This window comes from Acomys russatus, chromosome 16 (assembly GCF_903995435.1).
Source record: "Acomys russatus chromosome 16, mAcoRus1.1, whole genome shotgun sequence".
In the NCBI taxonomy this organism is placed as follows: Eukaryota; Metazoa; Chordata; class Mammalia; order Rodentia; family Muridae; genus Acomys; species Acomys russatus.
Window position 1 is genome coordinate 43,919,399 of NC_067152.1, and position 8,861 is coordinate 43,928,259.

Genomic DNA, 8,861 nt, shown 5'->3' on the forward strand with positions numbered 1-8,861 from the left:
ATAATTAAAAATAAACAGAAAGTTTTAAGGCAATATTCTAACCTCTGGATTCCACTTCCGACCCTTTTTACTACGATTTGGCCCTTGAAAGAATACTTTGTCTCACTACCCTCCTGCAGTATAAGAGTTTTAAAGAAATTCACAGACTCGCTGGACCAAAGCCTATTAAATTCTCATGCAGTGAACACAAATGACCCTCGACACAGATGTGGTGGGCAAATTGCCAGTGTGGACATTTATACGCTCTAGTTTACATTCTTTCCAGACAAATCCACCCGGGCCTCAGCCTGGGAGTAAAGACTGTGTATTTTGAGAGAAGACTGGTCCTGTTCTCAAGGCTTAGGGACAGCTCCTCTGATGAATACCTTAACAACAACAGCCTCTGCCTCAGCCCTCCCTGGTGAATCCAGAGGGGACGCTGCCCAGGGATGGGGTGGGAGGGAAGGAGGAGCCCAGGGCCAGCCAGGACTTCACTCACTTCTTTGTGACCTTGGGCAAAACATGACCTCTCCTCTCCAGGTTCCTCATGTGTCGACATGGACTAGAAACGTGTGCTATCATTTAGAGAAAGAATCAATGCAATTTATTCAATAAATCCATAACTCAAGCCAAGTCTGCATGCTATGATTTGAGCAGCTCACTAAAAGGAAATGAGGTCACATTTCAAGGTAGTAACAGGAACTAAGTCACCAATTTTTATCCTGAAAATGTGGTTTTATTAAAATAAACAAGTGGCCATTCCCATAGCTGAGAGACCTCTGGCAGAGGCAGTGACCTGGCCAGGATGCACAGTAGCTCCCAGCATTGTCTACACAGGACAAAGCTGGGACCCCTCGGTGACTTCTGAGACAGCCCAGGGTCCTCAGCTCTTGGGCCAGCTGGAGAGTTCCCTGTGCCCCAGAAACTGGCACCCTCCAGCTCATCCTCCCCTGGGGGTCAGAGGGTACTGTCCTTTGGTGAAGCACTGCCATTCTGGTGCCTGCCAGCTGCAGTCACCATCACACTGCACAGCTGGGCCACCACACCCCCTGTGCTTCCCCAACAGAAACAGAGTAGGGGCTTTCAGAAGTCACTTCTCTGCCACTTTTCCTCCTCCCTAGAGATTATTTGCATGCCATCCTTTACACATCTTTAGTTTTCCTGCATACTTCTCTCTGTCTCGCAGCTGGAAAGGATCTAGGGCCAAATCTTGCTCTTCTCTTCGTGTCCTGCTAGAACCCTGGCTGCCCCTGACTGGGAAGGTCCAAAGGCTGAGACTCAGCATAAACCCCAAGTGGTCGGCAGACCTAAGGGGAGGGTCTGGCTGTGAATCTGCCCGCTGGCTTTCTGCTACCCTCTTTAAAAAACCTAACCAAAGCTAGAACTGGAAATTGGTTATTGGCTTGCTTGTCAGTCTCAGGACAAGAAGAAACAACAACAAATTACTGAGAGGAGCGATCGGTGGATGGAAACCCAAGGGCAGACATGCAGAGTCAGCGGAGCACGTCAGTCCTGCTGCCTACCGCAGGGTTTGGGGTGCAGGGTGGGAGAGGCTGCATTGAGGTAGAACAAGGGGGAGCTGCAAACCTGCTCAATGTACCATCCACCAGGCTCTTACCGGCGGCAGCGTGTCCCCACTCCTGTGTCCCCAGTGTCCTGTCAAGCCCTGGGCAGCAACATCAAAGCCTCAGCTGGTCCGCAGTTCTCCGTGTCAGAGGCCATGGTCGATCTGTACAGCAATCCCACAGGCCCAGCCTCCCCGGAGCTCTCCTAGCTCTGGGTGCAGGGAAAGCTGGAGCAAGGACAGCATTTGTGTGCCAGCACACAAGGGCAGGGGAGGAGGCGTCCAGAGGAGACAAAAGCCGAATGGCCAAACAGCGGGCGGTGGGAGCGAGCAGAGCCTGGTGGGGAAGGCTGGCGCAGCCCCGGGGATGGGAACGGGCGGGCGGGCGCACCGAGCTGCAGCAGCAGCTGACACTCGGTGGTGTGCGCAGTTCCTCTCCTAGCAGGCTCATTTCCATGAATGTAATCACACCGCCCCTCCTACTACCCTCTTCCTGGCCTCCTGGGGGAGGGGAGGCACTGCTAGCATTGGCTCATAGGCTGCATTTGCTTTCTTCCTCCCCTTAGAAGCAAAGCTTGATGGTTGCTCTCTCCAGGAAGAGGGTACCCCTTACTTACAATGCCTTCTCAAACCAGAGACTGGATCTGGGGGTCAAACATCTGTCACCTACATGGCATAACCTCAGTCATTCTGCGAGTTCTACGTCATACCAGCCTGCCCTCACTAGCACCACCTGGGCAGGTCTTAGGAGGGGAGGCACCCACCCCTGGGGGACCTCCTCCCTCCACATGGGATACTGCAGTCTTTTTACCTTCTGCTGTGCACATATGCTGGCACCTATGCATTCTTCACCAGAGGTGAACCATGTGTGCTAAGTGCCCTGGGTAGCAGAGCTAGGCAGACTACTTCTGGGAAGAACTATATAAGACGGAAGATGACAAGAAACATGGCTGCATCTTGGCCCCAGCAGTGTCTCTGATTCTCCAGGAACTACAGGGGTAACAAGGATGGACACCTATTAGGCCAACTGGGATCCCAAGGCCCAGGACAAAAAAGCCACAGGTCAGGCCTCATGTTGAAGGGGCTGCAAGGTGACTGGCTGCTGACACACTGGGCACATCACTCCCTCCCTATGTGCTTCTGGGATGCTGAGGCAACCAGAGAAGACAAAAGCTGAAGAGCCAAAAGGGTCAAGAGTAAGCACCCGTAGCCTCTCCCCACTGGATGCCACAGGGGACCTCTCAGCCAGGTGTGACTACCAAAATGTCTCTAGACATTGCTGAGAGTCCCTGGGACAACCCTGATTAACAACTATGAATCCAGATATATAACAAAGGGGATCGCCATCCCAGGACTCTCTTTCTTCCAGCCTCCTGCACTAGGGAGCGCTGTCGGAGGTCGTCCTTCTCTCCACAGGTGTCCCCGTCCCACGATCTGCAATTTTAGGAGTAAGTTGACAGACATCTTGTCTTCTAAAAGCAGCTGTAAGAACACGACTAGCCAGTGCCAAGATGATAGCACTTGTTTAAAAGAATCCTTACAATCACTTATAAAATGTCTGCCTTGAGCTGCAAATGCCTTCCCGGCTTCAACAAATGTGGGCAAAGATGGCTGCTAGATGCCTCATCTGGGCTCCTGCCTCTCTCCTCCCCCACCTGGAGAGTCCACCCTCTCTGCTCTGCCAGATCGGATAGGTCCAGTCTTCTTGCTTCCTCTTGTTTGGAGGCTTATCCCCACACTGTGCATGACCACTCCTTCCAGGGAGAACCCCTGATTGCCTGGGCCACTTCCTTGCTGGGTATGTGTGCATTAGCCACCACCCAATAGCACCTCAGCTGAGGATTTGCAGGTTTGTTTGCATCACACAAGCTGTGACTCCCTCAGGCTCACCTCTGGGTGGTACCTTACACTGAACGTATCTGAAGTTCTTCTCTCAGTCCCAAGGGTTACATCCATCTTGTTGAGGTGATGGTGCGGATTCTTAAGTGTACACCCCCCCCCCCAGGTGAATCCTGACCTATCCTCACACACTCAGCCATCGCATGCAAGACTCGCCATGGGCTCTCCTTGGTGAGGCCACTGGATCTTCTGCTGGCTTTATTTATAGCACATGAACTGGTTACCTTAAGCTGCAGTCCATGCTAAATGAAGCTGGTAGCAAAAGCCTGTGTGAACATAGCTCTAGGAACAAGCAGTGAGGTGCAGGAGCCAGCAGACCAGGAATTAGAGGGGACACTGCACACCAAGCCACTACCACACCTAAAGAAAAGACAATGCTAAAATAAATCAATGTACAACCAAGTCTATGAAAGCATAGTGGTCAGAAAAAAAAAAAAAACAAAAAAAAACACCAAAGTGGAGGGGAAACCTGCTCACAGGACAGGAATCCCAACAGAAAGAATGGATGTTTTTGAGAAATTATTTTCTTAGACAAATAATTCAACACATCAATCAGGGGCCTGTTAGTGAGAGTGGAAAGCACAAGGCTGACAAGATGGGGCTCCACTCTCAATAGCTCCCAGGCCACTGTTGCTCTTACAAAAGGAAGGACAGAGAAACCCTGTCTCACAAAACCAAGAAAGAAAGAAAGAAAACAAAAGGAAAGACAGCACATAGTGCTGTATAAAGGTGCTATGGGCCAGGAGACAGAGAACAGGGCATACCCTAGTCTAAAATGGCACTCCACAAGAGCCAAGATTCATGTTGAGTCCAAGGGTTCACTGGGGAGGAAAGAGTGCCCAGGCTGGGAGGGGAGAACAGAGGCGGAAGGGTGGCTCAAGTGGGAAAAGCCTGGAAGGCAAGCTGGAACTGGGCTGGTGTCTTTGACTCCAACTCACACAGTTGGTTCCACTGTTGCTGAGCTGAGCTGAGATACAGAAACACTCCGGAAGAGTGCAAGCGGCAAGGAGGCGCCAGGAAGAAACGGGCCTGGAGGCCTTCCAGTTTAAGGAGGAAAGAACAAAGCGGGATGGCTAAAACTCCAAATGTAGTGAAGAGAAAGTGCTCCCTCGTCTACCACCGGTGCTGGTGGCCTCAGCTGCCATCCTTACCTGACACTAGCACTACAAACACTCGATAGCCCCTCCCTCTCCCCCCTCGGGCACAGGGTCTGCTGGAGCAGAGATGGCCTCTGACAAGAGTACAAGGTGAACAGGCACTGTCCTGGCTGCTGTGGTGACTTCTAAGGGGAAGGCGCAGATCAAGGAGCCCTTAGCGCTGCTCTTGGCTCACTGGTGGATGCTCTCCCTACACTCAAGGCGCTACAGAGCGTAGTGGACACAAAGTCTCTGCCCACCTGTGACCCTCAACCCCTAATCCTGTAGGTTCTGAAAATTTTTATACTTAAAAATGTGTTGTGACTCTTTAGTAAGAATAGAAACCATGAGACACTTTTCCAAAGCCACCAACTGCCATCTACTCTTGTTCAACAAGAAAGTTGAGAGGGGCCATCTCCACCTACTTACCTCAGGTGTCTTAGTTAGGTGTCTATCGCTGTGATAAACACCATGACCACAGGTAACTTGGGGAGACAGAGGCTTATTTCAGCTACAGCTTATAGTCCTACCATTTACATGAAGAGACCCAGGCAGGAACCTAGAGCAAGAACTGATGCAAAGGCCACAGAGGAAACGCTGCTCACTGGCTTGTTCCCAGGGGTGCTGAGTTTACTTCCTTATATACCCCAGGACCACATGTGCAGGGCTGGCACGGTCCTCCGTGGGCCCTCCCACGTCAATCACTAACCAAGACCACGCCCCATAGACTTGTCTGCAAGCCCATCCAATACAAGCACTGTCTTCATTGAGGCTCCTTCTTCCCAGATGACAGAGCTTGTGTCAAGCTGACAAAAAACTAGCACATCACAGTAGAGTGCCAGACATCCACTCTTTAGAACTGTCCTTAGTCCCAGTGGTAACAACTGAAGACACTGTGGAGCCCCAGTTCCCAGCAAGTCCAATTGCTGGCCCCATTGCAGTCACTGCTGTTTAGCAGTAGGTCAAGACTAGGGAGTACCCACAGAGGCCCAGGCCTCTGGCCTCTGCTACAGATTCCAGAGCAGTGTGTGTGTGTGTGTGTGTGTGTGCGCGTGCGTGCGTGCGCGCGCGCGCGCGCGTGCGTGTTGGGGAGTAGCAAGTTTCATCTCTTCCCTACCCAGCAAGTGTCTTAGGGGCTGCTCTTAGGTGGACCTTACTTCCAGCCTGTGCAGAGGAGGCAGCTGAGCAGGAGAGAGACCACATGCAGCAAGGGAGGCCTGAGAGCTGGGGAGGAGGGGCAGGAAGAAGCTCGGCCCTGTGTCTCCAAGATCAAGGGTAGGATGTAAAAGCTAGATCTGAGAACAAGCCGACCTGCCTCCCTGCACTCCCAGCCATGTGCACAGGCAGGCAGCTCTCTGTAAGCACCTCAAACACACAGGTCTTTCCATCTGGAAATCTGAGTGCTTCTTGAACTAAATCTAGATTCTTAATTTGTGTGTAAGAATTTTCCCGATGGCTATAGCATCAAAACTGTAAAAATTCAAACCATTTCAGTACTGCGCATGGTGACTGAAGAGTGAGGTACCCTGTAGATGCCAGCACTGTCAGACCCTCCTTGTTCATGGCATGTGCTTTGCTGCACACATGTGAGGCCACCATCAGCAGTCACTGTGTGAGTGCAGCTCATGGGGAAAGGGCAAGCTCCGACTTTTCCTTTGCTATTATTCTGTAAGTTGTGTACACAGGAAACGCAATCTTTGCTTCTGGGGCCTCTCTTCAGAGCAAATGCAGAAATGCCGCCAGCTCCTTCACCCAGACAGAGCCTGAGCCCTCCACCTGTGTTAGAAACAGTCTTGAACGCTGGTCCGCTCACTATGAAGGAACTCCTGCTTGGCAACACGGCTGTGGTGGCGCTGCTGGCCTTTCATATGGACTCACTGCTCAGGTTCCTTCCTGACTCAGAGGAGACAGGGAAAGAGGCTCAAGTTCCAAGAAGAAGGTCAGGGCAGCCACTGACTCTAGGAAGAAACTCAGCTCTCAGGTCACAAATTGAGCTTTCCTGAGTCCTCTGTAAAATGTGAAGAAACGCAGGGCTGAGGGAAAACATGACTTCCTTATTTTCTCAAGAAAGGAAGGGACGTGCTGGGTGGGTTCTTCCACACCAGCCTATCTGCAGGGCAATAGGACTCAATTTCCTGCCCCCACAGTGCCTGCCATATATAGGCAGGAGAAACAAAAAGGTAGCTGATAACCTCCACAGACAGGAGAGAGTCACATCAGCAGGGGTAGGTCAACTTATTCCTGGCTGTTAGGGGCTCAGTGACCAGAGGCCTGCTCTCCTGGGAGCCAAGGCAATGGCTGTTATTTTAGGGCTGACCAGAGACTGGCTGGAACACTGCAAAGGCACTTCTGGCTCTGGAAGTCTGACTACACAGCTGCTAGTGACACCTGGCTCTGCGATGGCACCACACAAACTCCTGGAGGCTAAAGACCCCGGCACAGTGGGCAGCAGAAGCAGTGTTCGCTAGAGTCCTTTCTAAGAGGAAACCACAGCTGAGCAGGAGGCAGACGGGAGAGCAGATGCCAGAACACTGTGTTCAGTGAAGTTGCTTTTGGAAAGTTGTCAAGGTCCAAAGGGAAAATGAGAGGTGGAAAGTCTCAGATATTTCCAGAAGGTCTACCTCTCCATCTTTGATGTAGCCAACAGCAAACCATATGCAACCTTGTGCCCCCACGTCAGCACATTTTGTGGGCTATGGATGACTAGGTGGACTCTGGATCATGCTGCCTCCAAGCTCCTCTGCAGTTCTCAGCGTTGGCCTTGCTGGCCACTCTGCAAGCCAACAGGGCTCCTGATACCCAAGGCCCAAGCCTGTTTTTCTTCCCACCAATACTGGATTCTTAGAACCTAACTCCACTTTCTGCCTCCCAAGCTTCCTTTCTAACTGGTCTGTTGGTCCTGGGCGTCTGCAGCTGGCCTAGCTCTCAATCTTCACAAGAAGAAGCATGGCAGGTGGCAGAAGGCTTCAGGCAGTGGGGATGGCTGATTGTCTTTAGGGGCGGAGTCTAAGGCCTTGCTTCTGTCCTGCTTCTTCACTAAGAGGAAAGGTGCAATGCTGCTGCGCTCATCAAAGGCTGCTGCGCTCAGAAGGGAGGCCTGTAAATTCAAACCAGAGCAAAGCCCTTCAACATTGTCACAGCAGATGGTGACATGCGCTTCTTGGTTTGATATATGCTTTGTTCAATGTCAAGCATGCTCCTGCTTAAAAATCAGATGGAGGGTCCTGGGGTCCTCCTCAAACTAAGGCACCAGCCAAGGAGAATATAGGCATTAAACTTCGAACCCCTACCAAGACCTAGCCGACGAACATGATATTCTCCACTGTTGAGTGGAGAGTGAGATCTGACTCTCACACGAACTCTGGTGCCCCTTTTCTGACCACGTCCCCTGGATGGGGAGGCCTGGCGGCACTCAGAGGAAGGATAGCAAGTTACCAAGAAGAGTCTCGCTATTCTAAGAGCATATATAGGGGGAGGAGGTCTCCCTCAATCACAGACATAGGGGAGGGGAGAAGGGGGGAAGTGGGAGGGAGGGAAGAATGGGAGGAGACAGGAGAAGGGCTAACAATCGAGATGTAATATGAATAAAATAATAAAATGGAAAAAAAATCAGATGGAATTACACGTTGCTCTGAGAAGCATCTGAGCTGTTTGTCCAGCACCTTAGGGCTTCCTTCTAACACCTACCAAGCAGCTTTTCCAAAACCAGGACACAAGTCACCAGGGACGAAGCAAGAGAGCAAGCAGGGCAGACACCAGGTTAATATCCAGGTGAACTGTTTAGCCTCGCGCTCTGCTAGAGTGGTGCTATGCAAACACTACTTGGTGCTTTCCTATAAATAATACTGCTTTATGCCCTTGTAGTACTTACAGCTTCAGATGTTCTGTGTTTGTTGTTGTTTTTTTTTTTTTTTTTTTTTTTAACTTGACAATCAAGCTCAGGTTTGAACAGCTCCTGAGAGTTCTTGAATGAGGCACAGATCCAACACCTCCAGCCTGGTTCACACTCCTGGTCCCTGGCTGGTCCTTAGCACTTTTTTCTCCTACTGAAACCTACAGACTCATTCAGCTCACATTTGCTGGGCATCTGCTGCAGGCGCAGCCTGTGCTTGGAGCTGGGACTTAAATAGCTCCAGACCCAGCCTTGCCAGTGGGGAGAGGCAGGCAAGCCGGTGGCAGCAGCAAACTGGCACAACATCTGTGCATGCCAAGGACATGCTGAGATGCTACAGAGGGGCCGGCTAGATCTGGGACTTAACAACAGTCCCCAAATGGAGACACTG

At 51.3% G+C, this 8,861-nt stretch overlaps 1 protein-coding gene across 4 annotated transcripts in view; it reads right to left on the reverse strand.

The window, feature by feature from the left end:
• Cyth1 (cytohesin 1) overlaps nucleotides 1-8,861 on the reverse strand; it is an 80,858-nt gene that overhangs the window by 35,115 nt on the left and 36,882 nt on the right. Inside the window, exon 1 of one of the 4 annotated variants that reach the window (XM_051159145.1) lies at nucleotides 1,598-1,932. The exons of the other annotated variants lie outside the window; for them this stretch is intronic. The gene's annotated coding sequence lies outside the window, so the exon portion shown is untranslated. Of the gene's footprint in view, nucleotides 1-1,597; nucleotides 1,933-8,861 lie in introns of those variants that run through there. 4 annotated transcript variants of the gene reach the window in all.